Source organism: Dermacentor silvarum, chromosome 10 (genome assembly GCF_013339745.2).
Source record: "Dermacentor silvarum isolate Dsil-2018 chromosome 10, BIME_Dsil_1.4, whole genome shotgun sequence".
Lineage (NCBI taxonomy): Eukaryota > Metazoa > Arthropoda > Arachnida > Ixodida > Ixodidae > Dermacentor > Dermacentor silvarum.
The window spans coordinates 93,898,693-93,920,210 of NC_051163.1; the positions used below are offsets into that span (position 1 = coordinate 93,898,693).

The 21,518-nt window shown below is 51.4% G+C and overlaps 1 protein-coding gene across 22 annotated transcripts in view; it reads right to left on the reverse strand.

Moving 5' to 3' along the window:
• LOC119466292 (cuticle collagen 2-like) overlaps positions 1-21,518 on the reverse strand; it is a 1,179,781-nt gene that overhangs the window by 599,448 nt on the left and 558,815 nt on the right. Inside the window, exon 1 of one of the 22 annotated variants that reach the window (XM_049656745.1) lies at positions 19,479-19,570. The exons of 20 other annotated variants lie outside the window; for them this stretch is intronic. The gene's annotated coding sequence lies outside the window, so the exon portion shown is untranslated. Of the gene's footprint in view, positions 1-19,478; positions 19,571-21,518 lie in introns of those variants that run through there. One more of the 22 variants, XM_049656732.1, reaches the window with a different exon arrangement.

Below are 21,518 nucleotides of genomic sequence, written 5' to 3' on the forward strand. Positions count from 1 at the left end.
TACCAGGGGAGCATATGGCAGCATCACGTTCGGGTCACCAAACTGTGGCGACGAGCGACCACGTGAACAGGCAAAGTCGCGGGCTCTCGCGGGAGAGGAAAAACCGACACCCGATGTCTTAGCGCAGCATTTCTTAATCTCTCCGGTTCGGAACGCTAGCCTGTGGCGGTGCGTGTCAGCCGCTCGTGCCTCTTGCAGACGCGAGCATTTACGTAATTATCATGCGACGCCAATGCTGCTGCCGCTACAGCGACACCATGGTTGGTGCAGAACATCTCGTCCTCGCTCGTGATTTGAAAAGTGCATTCGACACTATGTCACATGAACTCATCTTATCTGAGGTGAATGACATCGGTTGTGGAAAAAGAATCTATGACTACGTCCGCTCTTTCCTGTCCTCTCGCATCGTGACAATAAGCATCGGCTCTACGCGCTCGGAATCTTTTCCCATGCCCAATAGAGGAACGCCACAAGGGGCGATACTCTCGCCCCTTCTTTTCAACATCGGCATGAGACGCTTAGTCAAAATACTCGACGTCATACCCGGGCTCGGATACGCGTTATATGCGGACGATATTACACATTGGGCTACCGCGGCTCTTCAGGACAGAAAAAACAAATCCTGCAAGAAGCAGCGACCGCATGTTGAAACTTTCGCACGCAGCAACAGAATGAGCTGCGCTCCCGATAAATCAGAATATATCAGGATACGTGGTCAACCTCTTTATAGGAGACAGCCAGGTAAGACAGGTCCAGCAAATGCGAGTCCTCGGACTATGGCTGCAAAGCAACAAAACTGAGTGGTCCACACCACTAAAACCTGTAGAACTACGGTGAAACAGATCTCCCACATAATTTTTAGAGTAACCTATCACCGAAAAGGTTTCAAGGAAACTGAGACGATCCGGCTCGTTGAGCCTTTTGTGCTAAGTCGTCTCACATATAGTCTACCTTTCCAGGACCCCACGAACACTGAACTAAGTGGCCTAGATGCGTTGTTCAGAACGTCATACAAAGCGGCTCTCGGCCTACCACAGGGAATCTCCACTGAACGCTTGGTGTTCCTCGGAATACATAACAACTACGAGGAGCTTTGCACAGCGGTGCTCATGTCTCAACGGGAGAGGCTTAGGTTAACCTCCACTGGCAGAGCATTACTCTGCCACGTTGGTTACCCCGCTCGTCTATAGTATGCGGGAGAAGAACTGGAATCTCTACCTAAAGTCCTTCGTGAAAAGATCATATCAGCCCCAATCCCCCAATACATGATTCCCAAATACCACCGGGGTCGTAGAAGTTCACGAGCATGCAAATTAATGCAGCTATTCGGTAGAAATCCGGATACGGTCTACGCAGATGTCGCTCGATGCCGTACTTAAAAGTACGCTCTCGCAGCAGTAGGAGCGGCCGCAAATCAAGGGCAGATCACAAGCCTCAGCCATCGCGCTAGCTATTAAATCTAAGGAAACTCCGGGAAAATCGTCGATAATTCCTCTACGGGAGGCTACCACACAGCACAACATACCTATTAGAATCCAACCTAATGCAGAACCACATGATCATCTGGTGCCCGGGTCACACAGGACTCGATGGCAATCAGAGAGCGGACGGCGCAGCTCGTGCTTTTGTCAACCGAGCGGCGGACCACTCTTCAGAAAACCCCTTAGCGCTAGACACCCTTGAGTACCAACGGAGCGAGTGACGAAAGTACAGTCCAGCACACTCTGATCTATCCGGGCGGGACTCTTACGACTGGCGCCGAATACAGACGCATATATATCGAAACCTTTATTTGAAACATGCCATTCACCCCACATTCTACAAGACTCACTGTCCGTGTTGCGGAGGCCGGCCAACTCTAGCCCACATTACGTGGGATTGCCAGAATAGGCCACCCAAAATTAACACACCGCAAATAGCCGGCAAACTTTCCGGAAAGGAGCAGTGGGAGACTTCGCTCGCCAGCCAGGATCGGGGGACGCAACAACCGCTTCTCGACCATGCACTGCGCACCGCTCAAGCAAGTGGAGCCCTGGACTAGGGGCTCCACCACCCACTCCCCACACCTGTTATTTTAAATGCGAAGCATTTCTTGCCGGCGGCTCTGTCCGTCCCTCCATCCGCCGTGTGGCGTCCACACCCGCACTGCGCATGCACATCCTCCTCCCCCTCCTCTCCTTGTCTCATCTCTCCTCTCGGCATTCCTCCTGTCCTCTCCGACGCTCCGCTCCTCTCCGGATTACGCAACGAATGGCAACACCTGCGGCTCCGCGCGCGATAATGCGAAGCAGCTTAGGTTAGAGGCGCAACGGTAGGCGCTCCATACTCCGCTGGGGATCGCGACTGTAGCTAGCGGTATAATGACGCGCGCGCGCGCGCGCGCTCCGCTCCTCTCATTCTCCTCCCGCAACGCCGCGATGAGTGCCACGGACAGCGCCAGCGTCAACGCCAGTGTCAGCGCCGTGGACAGCGCCGCGGAGAAGAGGGCTCGAGCCGCTGCCACGAAACGGCAGCGGCGACAGGCCGATCCCGAACTTCGAGTCGACTCTATGGCTGCTTCGAATACTACTCAGGGTTCCCCTACGGGAAGTTGGTGTACTTTTTTTTAATCAACCTTTTGCACACACACACGTATATATATATATATATATATATATATATATATATATATATATATATATATACGTAGTTCTCTGCGGAAGGCGCGTCGGTTGCTTCGCGCCACGGCCGCTCGATAAAAAAAAACGTGCTGCAATAGACGAGAAAACGATCGATTGAAGGCGCTGCTGCGCCTCCTGACAGCGCCTCCAATGTGGCAATTTCAAGCAGCGCGGTCGCTCCGCGGTGCAGTCTCCGCTTCGTTTACATTGTTTCGCCCGCGCTTTCCTTCGCTGCTCGTGCTCACGGCGCTCCGTTTTCGAAAGCGGCAGATCGCGTGCTTGCTGAACAGCGATGCAAAGACTGCAGTGCGATTTCAAGACGGTTGCCGACGCCAACAGTTTTTTTCGTGGCAGCAACCTCAAGAAAGGGGAGCGTCTGCTTCCACACGTGTGTGGTGTTGAAAAATTGTGGGCGATGATGTGACAGTGAAAGCCAAGTGCGCGTCGGAGGTGTCCAACAAGATTGTATACGACATCGAGTTAGAGGTACACACCGAGTTCAGTCATTTAGTCACTTTTATTTCTCTATGGTGCAGTCACAAAGCGGTCATGCATGCTTGCACAGATGTGCAGAGACGGTGACGATTGCGGTTCGTTTCGTTGGTCGCTGGGCGCACACACACGGCTGCTCTCAATTTGGCTCCCAGAGAGTGGCATCAGCACTGTCGGAACAGAAAGAACACATGCATTAGGCACCAATAAGCCAATAAAATTAATTAACGATGTAAGTACTACATACGTGCATAATGCCTTATATCATGCTGTATAAATATTTAATATATATCATCCCTTATTCAATGATAGAGTCATGGCAACTCATTGCATTATTGAGCAAGGTATCTTTTCGCTGGTCATGAGAAATCACTCGTACAAACTGCTCCGCGAAATGAACCCAGGTCACGGTAACCAGCAATTACCTTGGGACCAGCAGCACGAGCGCAAGAATTAGCGATACATGCCTCACCAAAGCAAATCTAGTTTCTCGTCGGGCGAATGCCCCGCCGCAGCAAAAGTAAGCTCAAACCGATGGCCGGCTACTACACGAAACGATTCTTGGCGGGTAGAGTGAAGCAGGAAGAATGTGCAAGATGGCAATTACTTTAAAACATGCTTGGATATCGTGAACCCAGAAAGCATGGCCAAGCAACAAACATAACGCGCGCGTCTCGGGCAGCTGCTTTGCGATCTGCCACTTACCGACGCATGCGATGACCGTAGCTTGCATTAAATACGGATAGCCACAACACAAAAGACAAGTAAGGTGCGGCCCTATTTGTTGCCTGTACAACTAGGAATTTAAGTTGCAGCGTTTGGAAAAAGGATATAATTATCTTGAGCCAGTCTTTGCCTATCGCGAGTGAACTAACAGTACAATCAATTAAATTCGTAGGTTTTACGTGCCAAAAGCACAATATCATTATGAGGCACGCTGTAATCGAGGGTCTCAGGAATAAATTTGACCACCGGGGGTTCTTTAACGTGCACAAAAATCAAAGTACATGGCAAGAACTGTATTCTTGCATTTCGCCTCCATCGAAATGCGGCCGCCGTGGCCGGGAATCGAGCTCGCGTCGTCGAGCTTAGCGCCGCTACACGTATGCATTTACCGCTAAGCTAACACGGCGGATTTCACTGTACGATTCAACTACGCGACACGTCTTAATAAACGGCCATGCGCTAAATACAGGCACATTAATATTGCGTTTTTATCGAGCGGCCGTGATATTGCACGCGAATGAGAAAGTACGTGACTTACTTGACTCGGCGCACTGCAGTTATCCACGCTTGTCGTCTGTCCTCGTACCACCTCTCCGGAATTCTGTAGAACTTCACAGGCGGCTTTCGACTTTTCGAGGCTCTTGTGTCAATCAACAACACAGCAGTATGGCGTGCCACCTTTCCTGGTTGATGAGGTCGCGCTCGCCGTCACGAAAACAACGCACGCGGTCGCTCGCGCCGTAGACAACACGGGGCGCGCGCTGGCCCGGCGGCGACCTTCGACACTTCCATTCTTCCGCCAGGGGAGTGGGCGGCGCTAGTGCCGCGCAGGCAAACTTTAGGTTGCCTCGTCTATGGGAACGAATGCCTCGTCCGTAGTTGAATTCTCGGCCGCTTGGCTGGGCCTAAAGGCGGTAGCTGACGGTGTTGGTACGCGTCAGCTGCCACGCACGACGGCGTTCCGAGCGCGTTCCTGACGAACTTTTTATGCCGATGCCTGGCTTTTCTTTGTTTTTTTATGTCCCGGCTACTTGGTAACAACTTTATTAAAATTCTGCCCAGGTAAGGACTGGCAGGCCCCCGAGTACTAGGATGGCCCCTCTCGAGGAGCGACCCTTTCGGCCCAGGCGACGAGGTCTTGCTGTCGTCTTTCCTCTGGCTTCTCAGCAGCTCCTCCCACGTATGTTGTAAGGAAGCTGACAGGGGCCACTTGGGAGGGGGTAAACCCTCCCACCAAGCAAGCAATTGGCAACTACGGCATCGATTCTAGGAATGCAAAAGGAGACATGTTAGTAGAATTCGCGGAAAGGAATAGGCTCCGAATAATGAATACCTTCTTCAGGAAGCGCAGCAACAGGAAGTGGACCTGAAAAAGCCCTAATGGAGAAACAAGGAATGAAATTGATTTCATACTCCCTGCCGATCCAAGCATAGTGCAGGATGTAGAAGTGTTAGGTAAGGTTAAGTGCATTGACCATAGGTTAGTGAGGTCTAGGATTTCTCTCAATTTGAAGAGAGGGAGTGAAATTAGTCAACAGGAAACAGGCCAACCTAGAGGTAGTAAGGGTAAATGCAGACCAATTCAGGCTGGTGCTTGCAAACAAATATGCAGCTTTAGAAAAGGAAGATAAAGACAACATAGAGGTAATGAATGAAACCGTAACTACGTTGATCTCAGAAGCAGCAATTGAAGTGGGGGGTAGCGCACCAAGGAAACCAGTAGGCAAGCTCTCCCAAGAAACAAAGGACCTAATAAAGAAACGACAGAACATGAAAATGTCCAGCTCAAGAGATCATATAGAATTCGCTGAACTGTCAAAACTAATCAAGAAGAAAAAAGTAAGGGATATTCGAAATTATAACGTGGGAAAGATTGAGGAAGCCGTAAAATATGGATGCAGCATTAAATGAGTAAGAAGAAAGCTAGGCCTAGGACCAGGCAAGATGTATGCACTGAAAGATAAGCGTGGTAATATCATCAGAAATTTCGATGTCATAGTAAAAGCAGCGGATGACTTCTATACTGACCTGTACAGTGCCCAATACAGCCAAGCTACTTTCATTCAAAATAGTGATGAACCGGATACAGAGGCTCCTTCTATAACTAGCGCTGACGTTAGAAGGGCCTTGAAAGACATGACCAGGGGAAAAGCTGCTGGAGAAGATGGAATAACAGTATATTTAATCAAAGATGGAGGAGATATCATGCTTGAAAAGCTTGCGGCCCTTTATACGCAATGCCTCACAACTTCGTGTGTACCAGAGAGCTGGAAGAACGCCAACATTATACTAACCCATAAGAAGGGAGACGTTAAAGAATTGAAGAATTACAGACCCAATAGCTTGCTTTCAGTATTGTATAAAATATTCACCAAGATAATTTCCAATAGAATCAGGGCAACACTTGACTTCAGCCAACCAAGAGAACAGGCTGGCTTCAGGAAGGGATATTCTACGATGGACCATATTCACGTCGTCAATCAGGTAATCGAAAAATCTGCGGAGTACAATCAACCTCTCTACATGGCTTTCATTGATTATGAAAAGGCATTTGATTCAGTAGAGATACCAGCAGTCATAAAGGCATTGCGTAATCAAGGAGTACAGGAGGCATACGTGAATATCTTAGCAAACATCTACAAGGATTCCACAGCTACCTTGTTTCTCCACAAGAAAAGTAGAAAGTTACCTATCAAGAAAGGGGTCAGGCAAGGAGACACAATCTCTCCAATGCTATTCACTGCATGCTTAAGAGAAGTATTCAAGCTCTTAGACTGGGAAGGCTTAGGAGTGAGGATAAATGGCGAATATCTCAGCAACCTTCGGTTTGCAGATGACATTGACCTATTCAGCAACACTGGAGACGAATTACAACAAATGATTGAGGACCTTATTTGAGAAAGTGTAAGAATTGGGTTGAAGATGAATATGCGGAAGACAAAGATAATGTTCAACAGCCTCGCAAGGGAACAAGAATTCAGGATCGCCAGTCAGCCTCTAGAGTCTGTAAAGGAGTACGTTTATCTAGGTCAATTACTCACAGGGGACCCTGATCACGAGAAAGAAATTTACAGAAGAATAAAATTGGGTTGGAGTGCATACGGCAGACATTACCAAATCCTGACTGGGAGCTTACCACTGTCGTTGAAAAGAAAAGTGTACAATCATTGCATTCTACCGGGGCTAACATAGGGGCAGAAACTTGGTTAACAAAGAAGCTCGAGAACAAGTCAAGAACCGCACAAAGAGCGATGGAACGAAAAATCTTAGGACTAACGTTAAGAGACAGGAAGAGAGCGGTGTGGATCAGAGAACAAACGGGGATAGCCGATATTCTAGTTGACATTAAGCGGAAGAAATGGAGCTGGGCTGGCCATCTAATGCGTAGGATGGATAACCGGTGGACCATAAGGGTTACAGAATGGATACCAAGAGAAGGGAAGCACGGTCAAGGTCGGCAGAAAACCAGATGGGATGATGAAGTTAGGAAATTTGCAGGCGCAAGGTGGAATACGCTAGCGCAAGAGGGGTAATTGGAGATCGCAGGGAGAGGCCTTCGTCCTGCAGTGGACAAAAATATAGGCTGATGATGATGTTGTAAGATGTGCGTGCAGGTTAATGGTATGGGCTCTGGTTGGAACTGCTCGGCACGGTCATCTCACGGCTCCCGGTGTGCATGCCCTCGGGCGTAGGCGTGTGCCTGCTGATTGCTGCGTAAGGACTCATGCCTCTGAGTCCACAGGATTTGTACGTATGGTGGCAGCTGGTGGGCTCCATTCAGAATGCGTTGTGCGGCCCTGGAAATTTTGGCCCTGGAATAATTTCTGCATGCCGTCTGAGAATCGGTTTTTGACGCGCAGTCATAGAACGCAGGGCAATCTCACTGAGGCAATGATTGTCTACGACAAAAATAAATAAAAGAAAAGGAATGGCATGGTCCACAAACTATGGTGGTTATGGAGTGCAGTATGGTTTCACCGGCACAACGTGCACAATCTCGTTTAGTGTCTTTCGACGTCGTGTTGGTTGGCTGCCGTCAGGAAGAACCTCGTAGTTGACGTCACTCACTCGCCGCAGCACTTTGTAAGGTCCGAAGTACCGTCTGAAAAGCTTCTGTGATATGCCTTAGCAGCGGACAGGAGTCCAGACCAGAACCCGATCTCCTGGTTGGTACTCAACTTGTCGATGGCGGATGTTGTAGTGGCGTGTGTCGATGCACTGCTGTTTCTTGATGTTCGTACGAGCTAGTTGGCGTGCTTTCTCGGCGCGGTGCACAAAGAGCTCGGCGTCTTGGTCAAGATCATCAAAGCTGTCGCATGGAAGCATTGCTTCAAGCATGTTATGGACTTAACGACCGTAAACAAGGTAGAACGGCGTGAAACGTGTGGTCTCTTGCGTCGCGGTGTTGTACGCAAACGTTACGTACGGAAGTACTTCATCCCACATTTTGTGCTTCACGTCTACGTACATAGAGATCATGTCGGTCATCGTTTTGTTGAGCCTTTCGATCAGGCCATTTGTCTGCGGGTGATAGGCAATCGTCTTTCGATGCGTCGTGTACTTATTAGGAAAACGTCTTCAAGGAGCCGTGCCGTAAATGATGTTCCTCGCTCGGTAATGACGCATGATGGGGCGCCATGACGCAGTACAATGTTGTTTACAAAAACTGCGCAACCTCGGAAGCAGTGCCTCGAGGCAGAGCCTTTGCTTCAGCAAAGCGCGTTAAATTATTTGTTGCGATCATTATCCATTTGTTTCCCGAAGATGACCGAGAAAATGGGCCCAAGAGGTCCATGCCGACTTGGTCAAAAGGTCGTCGAGGTGGATCAATGGGTTTCAGTAATCCCGCAAGCTTCACAGCTGGCGACTTCCGGCGATGTCACTCACGACAGGCTTGGACATACCGTTTAACGCAAGTGACGAGTTACGGCCAATAGTACGATTTGGGCACTCTAGCAAGGGTTCCGGTATAGCTTAGGTGGCCAGACGGAGGTTCGTCGTGGCAGGCGAACAGAAGTTCGTCACGAATATCTGCTGACACGACCAAAAGGTAGGTTTTGTTGCTGGCAGCAGAGTTCTTATACAGTACGCCCTGTCGTAGACAAAAGGACGACAGTCCGCGAGCTATATGTCGGGGAAAAGTGGCGTTGCGGCCTTCCAGATGTTCGATAATAGGTCGTAAATCCTCATCTGCGCTCTGCAGTTGGGACAAATCTGTCACACTTACAGCCCCAAGGAAAGCGCTATCGTCCTCAATGTCTTTATCAGGAGAATCGACAGGCGCGCGCGACAACGTGTCGGCGTCTTCGCGTGTGCGCCCGGACTTGTATGCGATGGTTACGTCGTATTCCGGCAGGCGTAGGCTCCACCGTGCCAGTCGTCCAAAAGGACCCCTCAAGTTTGCCAGCCAGCACAACGAGTGGTGGTCTGTCACGACCTTGAATGGGCGGCCGTAAAGGTAATGCCGAAACTTTGCAAGAGCCCATAGGATTGCAAGGCACTCTTTTTCCGTAGGGATGTAGTTGGACTCCGGGCGCGATAGAGTGCGACTTGCGAAAGCGATAACTCTTTCAACGCCCTTCTGCCGTTGTACGAGTACAGCACCCAGGCCAATGTTGCTGGCGTCTGTATGAATTTCAGTCTCGGCCTGTTCGTCAAAGTGTCCAAGAACGGGCGGTGAAGTCAAGCGGTGTCGGAGCTCGGTGAAAGCGGCTTCTTGGTCAGCACTCCCAATGAACGGCATATCGTTTCTTGTGAGACGTGTAAGAGGTTCAGCAAAATTTGAAAAATTTCTGACAAAGCGCCCATAGTACGCACAGAGGCCCAGGAAGCGTCGAACACTTTTCTTATCGGTAGGGGTTGGAAAAGCGGCCACAGCAGCAGTTTTGTCGGGATCGGGACGGATGCCTTCCGCGCTGACGACTTGACCGAGAAACGTCAGCTCTTGGTTGCTGAAGTGGCATTTCTGACGCTTCAGTGTAAGGTTAGCCGATCGGATTGCCTCGAGTACCTGACGTAGTCGGATAAGATGCTCAGAAAAAGTGGCTGAAAAAACGACTACATCATCTAGATAGATGAGGCAGCTTTGCCACTTCAGGTGGGCCAGCACAGTGTCCATCATCCGTTGGAAAGTTGCTGGAGCAGAGCAAAGACCGAACGGAAGCACCCGGAACTCGTGAACACAGTCCGGAGTGAAAAAGGCAGTTTTTTGATGGTCCCGCTCATCGACCTCAAACTGTCGGTAGCTGATTTTTAAATCAATAGATGAGAAGTACTTAGCTCGCCGAAGCCAGTCCAGAGAATCATCGGCGCGCGCAACGGGTACAATATCTTGCTGAATCTGCCACATAATGTCTTGGGTGGACACATTTGGCCTGGAGCCAATCATCGTATGGGGCAGTAGCCTTTTGCTTTCAGTGTACTCATTCAGTCTGTTATGAATGACGTCTTCCATAACCTTCTCAAGACAAGAAGTTAAGGAGATGGATCGGAGAATTTCCACTTCAAAGCCTCTTCCCTGGTTTGGGTATGAAGAATACGTTTGCATGTTTCCAGCTGGTGGTTAGAGTCCCCTCTTTCAAGTGGATGTTGAAAAGGTTGGTGATTTCGGCAACTAACTCATCGTCTAGGTTACGTAGCTTTTTATTAGTGATACGATCCTCGCCAGCCGCCGCGGTATTTTTGATGCTGTTTAGAGCAGCACGTACTTCAGATTCCAAAATTTCACTGTCCAATTCAGTTTTCTTTTTCGGTGTAAGCTACGGGCAGGGGAATATCGGTGCTTGTAATAAAGCAGCGGTTTTTTAGAGCTTCAAAGAGGGCATGATTATCTCCCGGGAAGGAGTGTATGATCCGTTGAAGGTTCTTTTGTGATGCTGTTCTAGTCTTATAGTGGGGTAAAGTAGGTGTTTAAGCAGGAACCAGTTGTTTTTGCATCCTAGCTGGCCATTGCGGTGGTCACATAGCTAGTGCCAGTGTTTCTGACTGCGCTGTCGTGAGTACTTCTCGATATCCCTTTCGAGTTGCGCGAGGCAATTGCGTAGGCCACGATTGCGTTTTTGCGCGAGCCAGCGTTTCTACAAGCACTGCTGCGCAGACCAATGTGGACCCATTTAACACAGGAGCTGACCCGTCCTCCTGCTCTACCACTGTGGTTGAGTTAGCTGCGTCTTTGAGAAGAGTGGATATCCACTCTTCAAGGTTTGTAATGGGTGCGGGTTCACGTCTATTCCGAGCATAACGGAAAACGTTCCATTTAGTCTGCTTAATTTTTAGCTTTTTCCCTTTGTAGCCTCTGAAGTGTACCGTAATGGAGAGAATATAATTAGGCTGCTGACAGCCTTTGTAAGGGTACTTGCCGGCGCCAGATAAATTGGCGGGTTAAATCTGGGGCACAAAATGGCGAAAGACCAGCGGACAGACGACATTTCCCGCAACTCTTGGTGACGTGAACTTATTTACTTCTTTTAACAAACTTTGGCCTCAGCAGCCAGTGACAAATGGCGCGTCTGAGCGCCGAACACGGCACGTCTGCGTTTTAGCTAAACAGACTAGTAAGGACAGTCTATATTACAGCACACGTCGAAAAACACCCTTTATATATTATGTACAAGTGGAAGGCAACGACAATGCTTAATGCAGTTCACATTATTGGCGTGAGATAATGCTACCGCGAGCACGCCATCGTGCCTTAGAACTTGTTGCTTTACATGTGTCGCACGACATGCAATAGAAAAGTAAGTTTGATGTGCTAAAATAAAAAAAGGCAACTAGTATATTAAAGGTGTATGCAGGTTCTTGTGCGCATTGGCGCAAAGCTAAATTAAAGAAATTGAATAGCTCGCATGCCAACATGAGTACGTAAGAGCGTGACAACAAAATGCAGAAAGAGTGAGGACCAAAATGCCTATCCACCAAATTTGGCGGTAAATAGCGGTCAAAATGTTGATGTGTCACCACCCTAAAACAGCACTTCATAAATATAATGATCACTCCCAACGTGAAGTTCCGTATTGTCCAAGATGGCATTGTCTATGTTCCTGGTGAAGGTTAAATCAGTCGAGGCGTTCTGACTCATGCTATTGCTTATGCGGGTTGGTCTTATATCCCCGCTAGCTGATGGGGTTGGGACGCGTCAGCTTCCACGCGCGACGGCTTTCGGAGCGTTCCTGACGAATTATCTATGCCGATGCCTGGCTTTTTTATGCCCCCGTCTGGTGCGCCGCGGCGTTTTCAATGCACGCGGCACGCCGCACCTTTTTTTAGATGCGAAACATCTTATGCTCGGGGCTATGTCCCTCCCTGAATCCGCCGTGCGGCGTCCACACCCGCACTGCTCATGCGCATCCTCCTCCTCCCCTTGTCTCATCTCCTCTCAGCATTCCTCCTCTCGTAACCGACGCCCCTCTCCTCTGCGCATGCCCATCGTCCTCCCCCTCCTCTCCTTGTCTCATCTCCTCTCCTCTCGGCATTCCTCCTCTCCTCTCCGACGCTCCTCTCCGGATTGCGCAACGAATGGCAACACCTGCGGCTCCGTGCGCGGTAATGCGCACGGAGCCGCACCTACACACAGCGCCTGTGTGTACGTGTCTCCCTTCTTGTGGTCGTCTGTTTGCACTGTTTCAAGATGTACCAACTCGTCCAAAAAGAAGTATTGATGAATGCGAAGCAGCTCAGGTTAGAGGCGCGACGGCATGGTCCCCAGAGGCACCGGCAACAGTCACCAACGCCGCGCGCGTTCGCTGGGAACGCGGGCAAAACGCCGACGGCGTCGACAACAGTTCTGCGCGTTGCTGGTGCTGCTGCATGTCCAAGTTTATACAGCTGATAAAACTACCTTGAGTCAACCCCATGGCTACTTCGCATACTACTCAGGGTACACCATTACACCAAATTACAGCATCTTCCCCTACGGGACGGGAAGATGGTGTAATTTTTGTAGCGTTAGCTACACTGGCCTAGCCAAGCCCGTTTCGCGCGGCACATCAAGAGCCGTGCTGCGCATGCGCAAGGATCAGTGATGTCACACGGCTTGCGCACCGGAGCCGGCACCTCTCGCGCAGGGAGAGAGACGCAGCGCACGGAGCGAGCGGACGTGCAGTGCATCGGCTCCGCCAAGTTTGGCTGAAGCCACGGAATTTCGACTGGAACCCTACCAAAACAGCTGCAACTGCTTTCCTGAAATTGAGAGCTACCTGGGGACACCACTCGCACCCAGGTGGGACTATTTTTCGGCTTTTTAGGGCCGATTTTCATTCGCGTTTCGTGGCGCCGGCGCTGGGCCTGACGGCTGCGCCGACGCTCGGTCGCGAGTGAGTCGCCCTACAGCGACAAGATGGCTTCCCAAGAGCTACAACGCGGCCCCGCCTCGGACACCATGGCCTGGTCCGAGATTCCTGCAACTTCAGTGCCTGATAGCCCTGATTCTACGCCCATCGAGAACGAGGGACTTTTCAAGTTAGTCGAACGCCGCTCCCGCAAGAGGAACGCCAACTCCAAGAGTCCAGCCGTCACGTCGGCAGACCACTCTACACTGCAAAACGCTAGTGCGCGCGTTTCAGCGCTTCACGACGGGCTCCCACGTAAGCCCGGACCCGTTTGGAAACCAAAGCCGCTTCCGCGGCTGCACCGCGAAGACATTGTTATCATCCTGAAGCCCCGGGTGACCGTCGCTCTTAAGGATGTATACCAACATGGCGAGCTAGGAGCAGCTTTCGCAGCCTACTTGGGTACCCAGGCCGCAGCGTCGCTCAGCTTGCTCCCCACATGGGAGCAAAATCTCATCGTCGCAGGCACCCGAGACCCGCACGTCGCGGACAAGCTTCTGCGTGACTTTCAACTTGACTCATCAAAAGGCCAGCTCCTCATGCACGGCCACCTGAAACTCACCGGCGAGGTGTGCCGCGGCGTCATCACCGTAGCCAACCACGAGACCAGTGAGTCTCTCCAAAACAAGATCCAGTGGCGTGCTGGAGAGCTTGCCGATATCCGCAAGCTTGGCAATTCCAACGTTGCGGCGCTCACTTTCGTGGGCAAAGTGGTGCCGCGATTTGTGCATTATAACTCAGAGGTGACCCTTGTGCGTGCGTACAAGAGAACCATCCCGGCCTGCGGGCGGTGCGGCACTGTGGGCCATCGGGCGGACACATGCCCCTACCCGGACAACGACAAATGTGGCCTGTGTGGCCATACGGTGCCGACCGCCGACGGAGCGAAGGCACCTCATGAATGCACTCCGTCCTGTGCAGTCTGTGGGCAAGCCCATGCAACCAACTCCCGCGACTGCACGGGAAAATTCTGCCAACTCAAGTTGCCCGGCCACAAGGCCAAATGCCATAAACGCCGAACAACCCGGCGACCTAAGAAGCCACCAAGTCATCCGACTCCAGAAGCCAATGGCGGAGCGCCGCGTGGTGCTCACGGCGCCGACCCCAAAACACGGTCACCTCCTCCCCTGTCGGTGACGTCAGCGCACGGGAAGAAGACGGCGCCCCCACCGCCGCCGCCAAGCGGCAAGGACACCAGCCACTTCCCGGCCCTCAAGACAGATGGCGCTGCCGGCGCCCGGGCATCAACGCCTCAACACGGCAAACAGGTGAGCAGCTGGGCTAGGGTTGTCTCCTCCTCCCCCCGCCCTTCCTCCTCCCCTCCCACCGTCTCCCAGCTCGACGCGGAATACAAAAAACAGATCGACGTGCTCCGGGCACAAAATGAGCTTTTGCTCAACAAAATTAAAAATTTAGAATCGAAATTGGCGCCCGCTGCTCCGAGCCCACAGAACTCAGACGCTATGGAGAGCGACGCGGAGCTCTCGCCTGCCCTCGTGGCAACCATCTCCGCGATGGAGGAGCGCCTTACCTCCAAACTGGGATCTATGATCGAGACCGCCATGGACCAGATCTTGATCAAGGTCATGACTGCCGTCCCCGCGATGATCTCAAAACACATCATGGACAACCCCCGCCTCCTCCGGCGGTTGGGGCCCGTTAAGGACGTATCCCGTCCTTCAAAATTCAACTGTCTGATCAATGAGTCGGAGAATGAGGACAACTGCCCCGCTCATTCTGTCATCACCCCCTTGGTGGCGCAGAGAGCTGGCCCTGGGGCAGCCATTCCCTCCTCCTCCCCCTTACAAAATTCTAACCATGGCGAGACACCTTAATCAAAGGCGTTCCCCCACCTCCAATTCGGCCATTTCAACATCAATAACACAATGGAATTGTAGAGGTTTTAAGAACCGTACTAAGCGGGCCAATTTCCGCCTATACCTTGAAACCTTCGAGTCTTTATCAGCTGTGATTGCCCTCCAGGAGCCAGGACTGGGCGCCGCACTTCCAAACTACACGACGTTCCAACAGGATCCTGCGTCTTGTCTTCTCGTACACAAAGCATACACAGCCAACTTAGTGGATCTCGACCTACAGCTCGAGTACTCCTATGTAATGGTGACTATCCTACCACTCCGCCGTAGGAACCCTCCACTGCATGTGCTCAACGTGTATTGCTCTCCCAAACTCAAGCGAGTGACTTTTGCGGACCTCTTTTGCCGCGCCCTAAGAGTAACGGGTCGCGATCCCCTCTTGATTGTGGGCGATTTTAACGCTCCCAGTCAGCTGTGGGGGTATCGCAGAGAGGAGTTGCGCGGACGTAAGCTGGCGGAGCTTGCGTCTACGTTGGGCCTCACCCTCCACACGGACCCCGTCCACCCAACCCGGCTAGGAAACTCCGTGACACGAGATACGTGCCCGGACTTGACCTTCACTCGCAACATAAGACACGCAGACTGGCTCAACACCGAGGAAACCCTCGGTAGCGACCACTGCATCCTTAACACTACACTCTACACACGCCCCCTCAAGCGTTCCAAAACACAAGCCCGTATCCCAGATTGGACCACATTTAGGCAAAGCTTTGACACATTAGATAACACACCCATTTCCGAGCAGGGTTACTCAGCATGGTCCCAACACCTGCTGAAACACCTTCGCTCACATGAAACTCAGATCCAGCTGTCAGAGGCAGTCACGGACGTGGATAACCACCTCCTACACCTCTGGGAAGCCCGTCGCAGCCTCGTCCGCCGCTGGCGACGCCAGAAACATAACACAAAGCTTAAAGCTCGAATTTCCGAGCTCACCCAGAGAGCGGCCGAGTACGCGGCCCAACTCGCCGACTCCAACTGGGTGGATAGATGCAACACGGCCGCGCGACAAATGTCCAGCCGCAACACATGGCGCCTCTTTCGAGCCCTCATCGACCCAACTCAAACACGAACCGAAACCCAGAAACATTTGCAGAGAGCCGTGCACGCTTTCCCTGGCAACACAACTCAACTGGCACAGAAACTCCGGGACCAGTATTTGTGCACAGCCCAAGACTCCCGTGGGTCTGCGTACTCTTATGCAGGCAGAGAGAACACGGAACTGGATCAACCGTTCCAGCTCCATGATCTGCGGGCGGCCCTTGCCAAAATGAAACGAGGCACTGCCCCGGGAAGGGATAAGGTCACCGTGAAGCTTCTGGCGAACCTGCCCGACACGGCATACCAGTCCCTCCTCGACTACATCAATGCAATTTGGCGCGGGGACACCCCCCTGCCAATAGACTGGAAAACGGCTCTAGTAACCTTTATTCCTAAAGCAGGCAAACCAATTGACACAGATAACCTCCGCCCCATCTCTCTCACCTCCTGTGTGGGCAAACTAATGGAGACAATGGTGCGGGACCGGCTAACTGCATATCTTGAACACAAAAATGTGTTTGCGGACACCATGTTCGGATTTCGCCCACACAGATCCGCACAGGATGTCCTCCTGCAACTCAATCGGGAAGTCCTTGACCCCCTCGAATGCCCCCATAATGACCGAGCAGTACTCGCCTTGGATCTTAAGGGGGCATTCGACAACGTAACACACGAGATCATACTCACTCACCTAAATCAGACCGACTGTGGCCTCAACACATTCCGATACATACACCAATTTCTCACGGATCGACATTCCTACATCCGCATTCAAGACAGAGAGCACGGTCCTTACCTACTCGGCACGCGGGGAACACCCCAGGGCGCGGTACTTTCCCCACTACTTTTCAATCTGGCCATGATGCACCTGCCGGCGCAGCTGGGTGGTGTCGCCGGCGTACAGCACGCCCTGTACGCCGATGACATCACTCTGTGGGCCACGCACGGCAGCATAGCGGACATTGAAACCAGCCTGCAAACAGCGGCGACGATAGTAGACCACTTTGCTCGCCACTGCGGTCTTCAATGTTCCCCCCAAAAATCAGAATTTGTGCACCTCCGACCCTCGCCGAAGTGCACAACTAAAATCTCTCTGTCTATTGACAGTGGTCCCATACACGAAGCGGAAGAGATCCGGGTACTTGGACTCTACATCCACAAACACAGACGGCCAGATACTACATTGGCCAAACTCCGTAAGGTGGGGGACCAGGTGGGCCGCATGGTCCGCCGGGTTTCCAACAAACGCGGGGGGTTACGAAGTAAGGATGCCTTGCGGCTGGCAAACGCCTTCGTGACCAGTCGAATTCTCTATTCGACTCCTTACCTTCACCTACGGAAACAAGAGGAGGAGGCCCTTGAGGTCATCCTCCGCAACATTGTTAAGCGTGCCCTGGACCTCCCCGTCACCACGTCCAACAGCCGTCTTATGGCCCTTGGAGTGGTGAATACTTTCAGGGAGCTCCAGGAAGCGCACCTCACAAACCAATACACACGCCTGTCGCAAACGGAGTCAGGTCGCCGCCTTCTTTCTCGACTCCATATCCAACACACCATTCCCATGGATGATAGGTTTCGCATCCCAGAACTGTGGAGACGCGCCCTCCCCGTGCGACCTGTTCCAACTAACATGTCACATGAGGATCATAATCGCCGGCGCCTGGCGCGCGCGGAAGCTCTAGCCCGACATTATGGCAACAAAATAGGTGTCTACTACGTGGACGCCTCCGGTCCTCACCACGGGGGATGGTACACGGCGGCGGTAGTTCACAACAACAACACAGTTAACGGCCTCACCTTTAGAGCCCGCAATGCAACACACGCGGAAGAAGTCGCCATCGCTCTCGCGGCCTCACATTCCGATTCAAAATACATTATCACCCACTCACGAGGGGCCTGTCGGAACGTCGAACAAGGCTGTACCCCGTCTCTAGCCTATCACATCTACAAAAGTTGCATACGGGATACGGACCCCGCACACCGTTACCTTATATGGTGCCCTGCTCATCAGGGGTTAGCAGGAAACGAGGCAGCAGACGCAGCCGCCCGCGCACTCTCTCACCGGGCTGTTTTCTCCTCCCCACCCGATCAGGAACCCGATTTTAATCCGGCCTATACCTTTAAAGATATTACATTATACTATCAAGATAGTCATCGCCTTTACCCCCGCCCTTGTAAAGGCCTTAGGAAGGAGGATGAGCGGCTCTTTCTCCGCCTTCTAACGAATACTTTCCTGTGCCCGGCAGTTCTAAAGCATTTTGACCCCTCCTTTAGTGGCAACTGCCCACACTGTGGTGCGGTGTCTTCAGACACCTATCACATGGTGTGGGCCTGCCCCTCCAACCCGGCCATCCCCCCCATCCCCAACCCGGGAAGACTGGGAGGCGACCCTGCTCGGCTGCCACGACTTACAGGCTCAACAAGCCTTAGTTGGGCGCGCCCGGGCGGCGGCTACCGCCACTGGCGTCCCGAACTAGGGACCTCCACCCAGTATTTGTAAGGACCAGTCCCTTACGGGCTAGTCCAAGCATACTTCCTGTCCCTAGCTCTATAGCGAAATAAATGTTTTCACCACCACCACCTCTCGCGCACTCCGCCGCCGCCGCGCGCGACTCACCGCCGCGGCGCCGCCGGTCTGCGCATTCCAGAGGAGTGACGTCGTAGCCGTGGTAGACGCACTGGCGCCGGCGCGCGCTCGCTGTGCAGTCGCCGTCTGACACTGCGCTGGAGCCGCTGCGCTTCTGACTGGCGTTTCCCAGTGTGGTATAGCCATGGAGAAGGAGCGCTCAAATGCTGCTCAACAGCGCAGAAGACGGGAGAAGCTTAACTCATCGAATCCCGAAGTAGTTGCCTGGCAATTAGCGGTTGAGCGTAGGAGGAATGAACAGAAGAAGGCTGAACGTGCTGCGGAGACACTGGAGCAAAGGGACGAACGTCTAGCAAAGCGGCGTCGCCAGGAGGCTGAGCGACGTGCCCGACCACCCCTGCAGCAACAGTAAGCATGACAGTAAGCATGAGAATCAAGCTAATCCTTGACAATCTAGACAACCAGGAAAGCTAAGAATAATCAGCTGAACCTTTGCTAACGCTACGTATATCCTGGCATAGCCGAGCTAAGCCACTGCAACTTTTTTTATCGAGCGGCGTGTTCGCGCTGTGAGACGGGTCTCGGAGGCTCGCTAAAACAACGCAGCCGCCACAGGACGGTCCAACAAATAAACACTCACGGAAGAGACAGCCGAGGACGATCACCATCGCCGCCAAAGCCGGAAGCCCGCAGAAGCTGCCGTCGCGTGCCATGTCAGGAATCCTCTCGGTCGAGCAACCAAACGCCCAACGCAGGGAGAAAATAACACCACCGGCGGGGCGTGGCCGATAATAACGGCGATGTCGCGCAGCGAATCCAAAATCGCACGGCACAGTCGTCCGAACGACGACCAACTGAGAATAAAATGAGCACAGGATATTACGCCGGAAGCCTGGCGGTAGTAACGTCATCCACCACGTCACCTACCGACGCCACGGCACACGCGAAAACACAACGCGAACGTGCTTTAAGCAGGCCCCGGAAACTCTCGAGTTCACCAAATGGCCACAGAGGGCGAAAAATCAACCGCGGCGCGTTCCAGCATAAGCGCGCAAGTGGAGCTACTGTAATTTGGTCGAATACTTTAGTTTGTATTTTTTCTGCTAGGGGCGCTCAACACGACTCAATATTTGAGCTATTAATGTACATATAATAACCGAGAAACACAATTACAGTGTCATTTTTTTTACAAAATAAGGAGTCTATTGTTTTATTGGACTTCTGTTATTAAAGTCCGTGCTTCGTTACTTGAATAAAGGTTTTGAGGCCTCACTGACATGTGATTAGCACCAGCCCACTGGTATCGATTGCAGTCCGTGCCGTTTATCGATTCAAATTGTACGGCGGTTATATTTGCGAACGGGGTGGTCGTTTCCTTTGAGCAGCATCACGCAGGTTCATTTTAATTAGATATCAGTAATACCTCAGCCAGTTTATGCGTCCAACATTCGATAGCTGCCACCAAGCGAACGTGGTTAAAGACGGTGAACTTTCTCAGCTGCGGCGTTTCACTGGCGGCTGCATGCACGGCTCGAAAAAAAAAAGTGCTGGCCAGCACGAAAATTCAACGCTGGAACCGAGCACAGTCTGCTTGAAGACTACCCACGAAAGCGGATTAACCTTGCAGCCCCTGGGCTTGTGCGCCGGTGAGTAAAAAAGCAGTGCTTCGCATTTTCAACTTTGAATTTCTTTGCATGCGAGGCGGATAAAGCAGATTCCTGTCGTCATTTCTTAAAAGTAGAAAATAGTAATAATTCTAAAGTTATTGCCCTTCCAAAGCAATTCAAACGAGGCTCTTGCTACTAGCCAAGTTGCTAAAATTGCTAACACGAGTACAGCATAAATAATAAAGTTTTGGCTGTTTCTGCATAAATGATACACCGCGATAAATTCACTGCACATTAGTGACAAGTGTACTTCCGGTGATACAGTCAGATTAACTGCATTTGAGACATAATAAAATGACTGTGTTTATTACTAGTATCTGGCAGAAACAATTGTCATCTAATCGAGACTTGACTAAGCACAGCCCACACAAGGACACCATTGAAAGAAATGCACACTCAAAACAGTGTTGTGTGTGTGTGTTTGTGCGTTTTTCTGTCATGAAGCGTTTCGTGCACTGTTCTCTGTCATACATGAATCACAAACTCACGCACACTTCCAGCATAGTAATTGAGGCTCTTTCTTCTTTCGACTCTAGCCTCCAAGACGCTGCTCATATTTGGACTCATCCCTTTGGACTCTATTGTCTCTGGACCTAGAAGTCAACCGTGAACGTGTCTCCACTGGAAGTAACATCAACGGCCAGAATCCTCACAGGGTATGTTTCTGAACACTTCAACTAGAACCGTGATTTTTCTTCATTTATGGGACTAACTTTTGTTTCACCATTTTTTGCTTACATGTGTGTCATGGCTTTGTCATTTCTCTTTTCAGGAAGACGGACAAAAGAGAGATTATTGGTCTGCAAGCTGCCCACGCTAAGCCACAACATGCTCAACTGTCACCACAATGACAACAGGTCCTCTTGAACTACGTGCCTCACTATGAAATGTTTGGAAGTTTACCAGATAGAGAGGTGTGAGCCCTATTAGGAAAACAGCCGTCTACAGTTCTGTATCATACTGAGCGGGAATGAGAAATTTGACATACAAGCTTAGTTGCTTTTAAGGGTGCTTTATGACAATCGGAGAAGTAACATGTTGAGTCCCAACTTGTTTCTTTTGCAGTCATTATAGCCATGATGACCAGAACAGAAACAATGTAGCAAGCTCCTACTTGCTAATGCGCAAACTCTGTCATCTGCTCT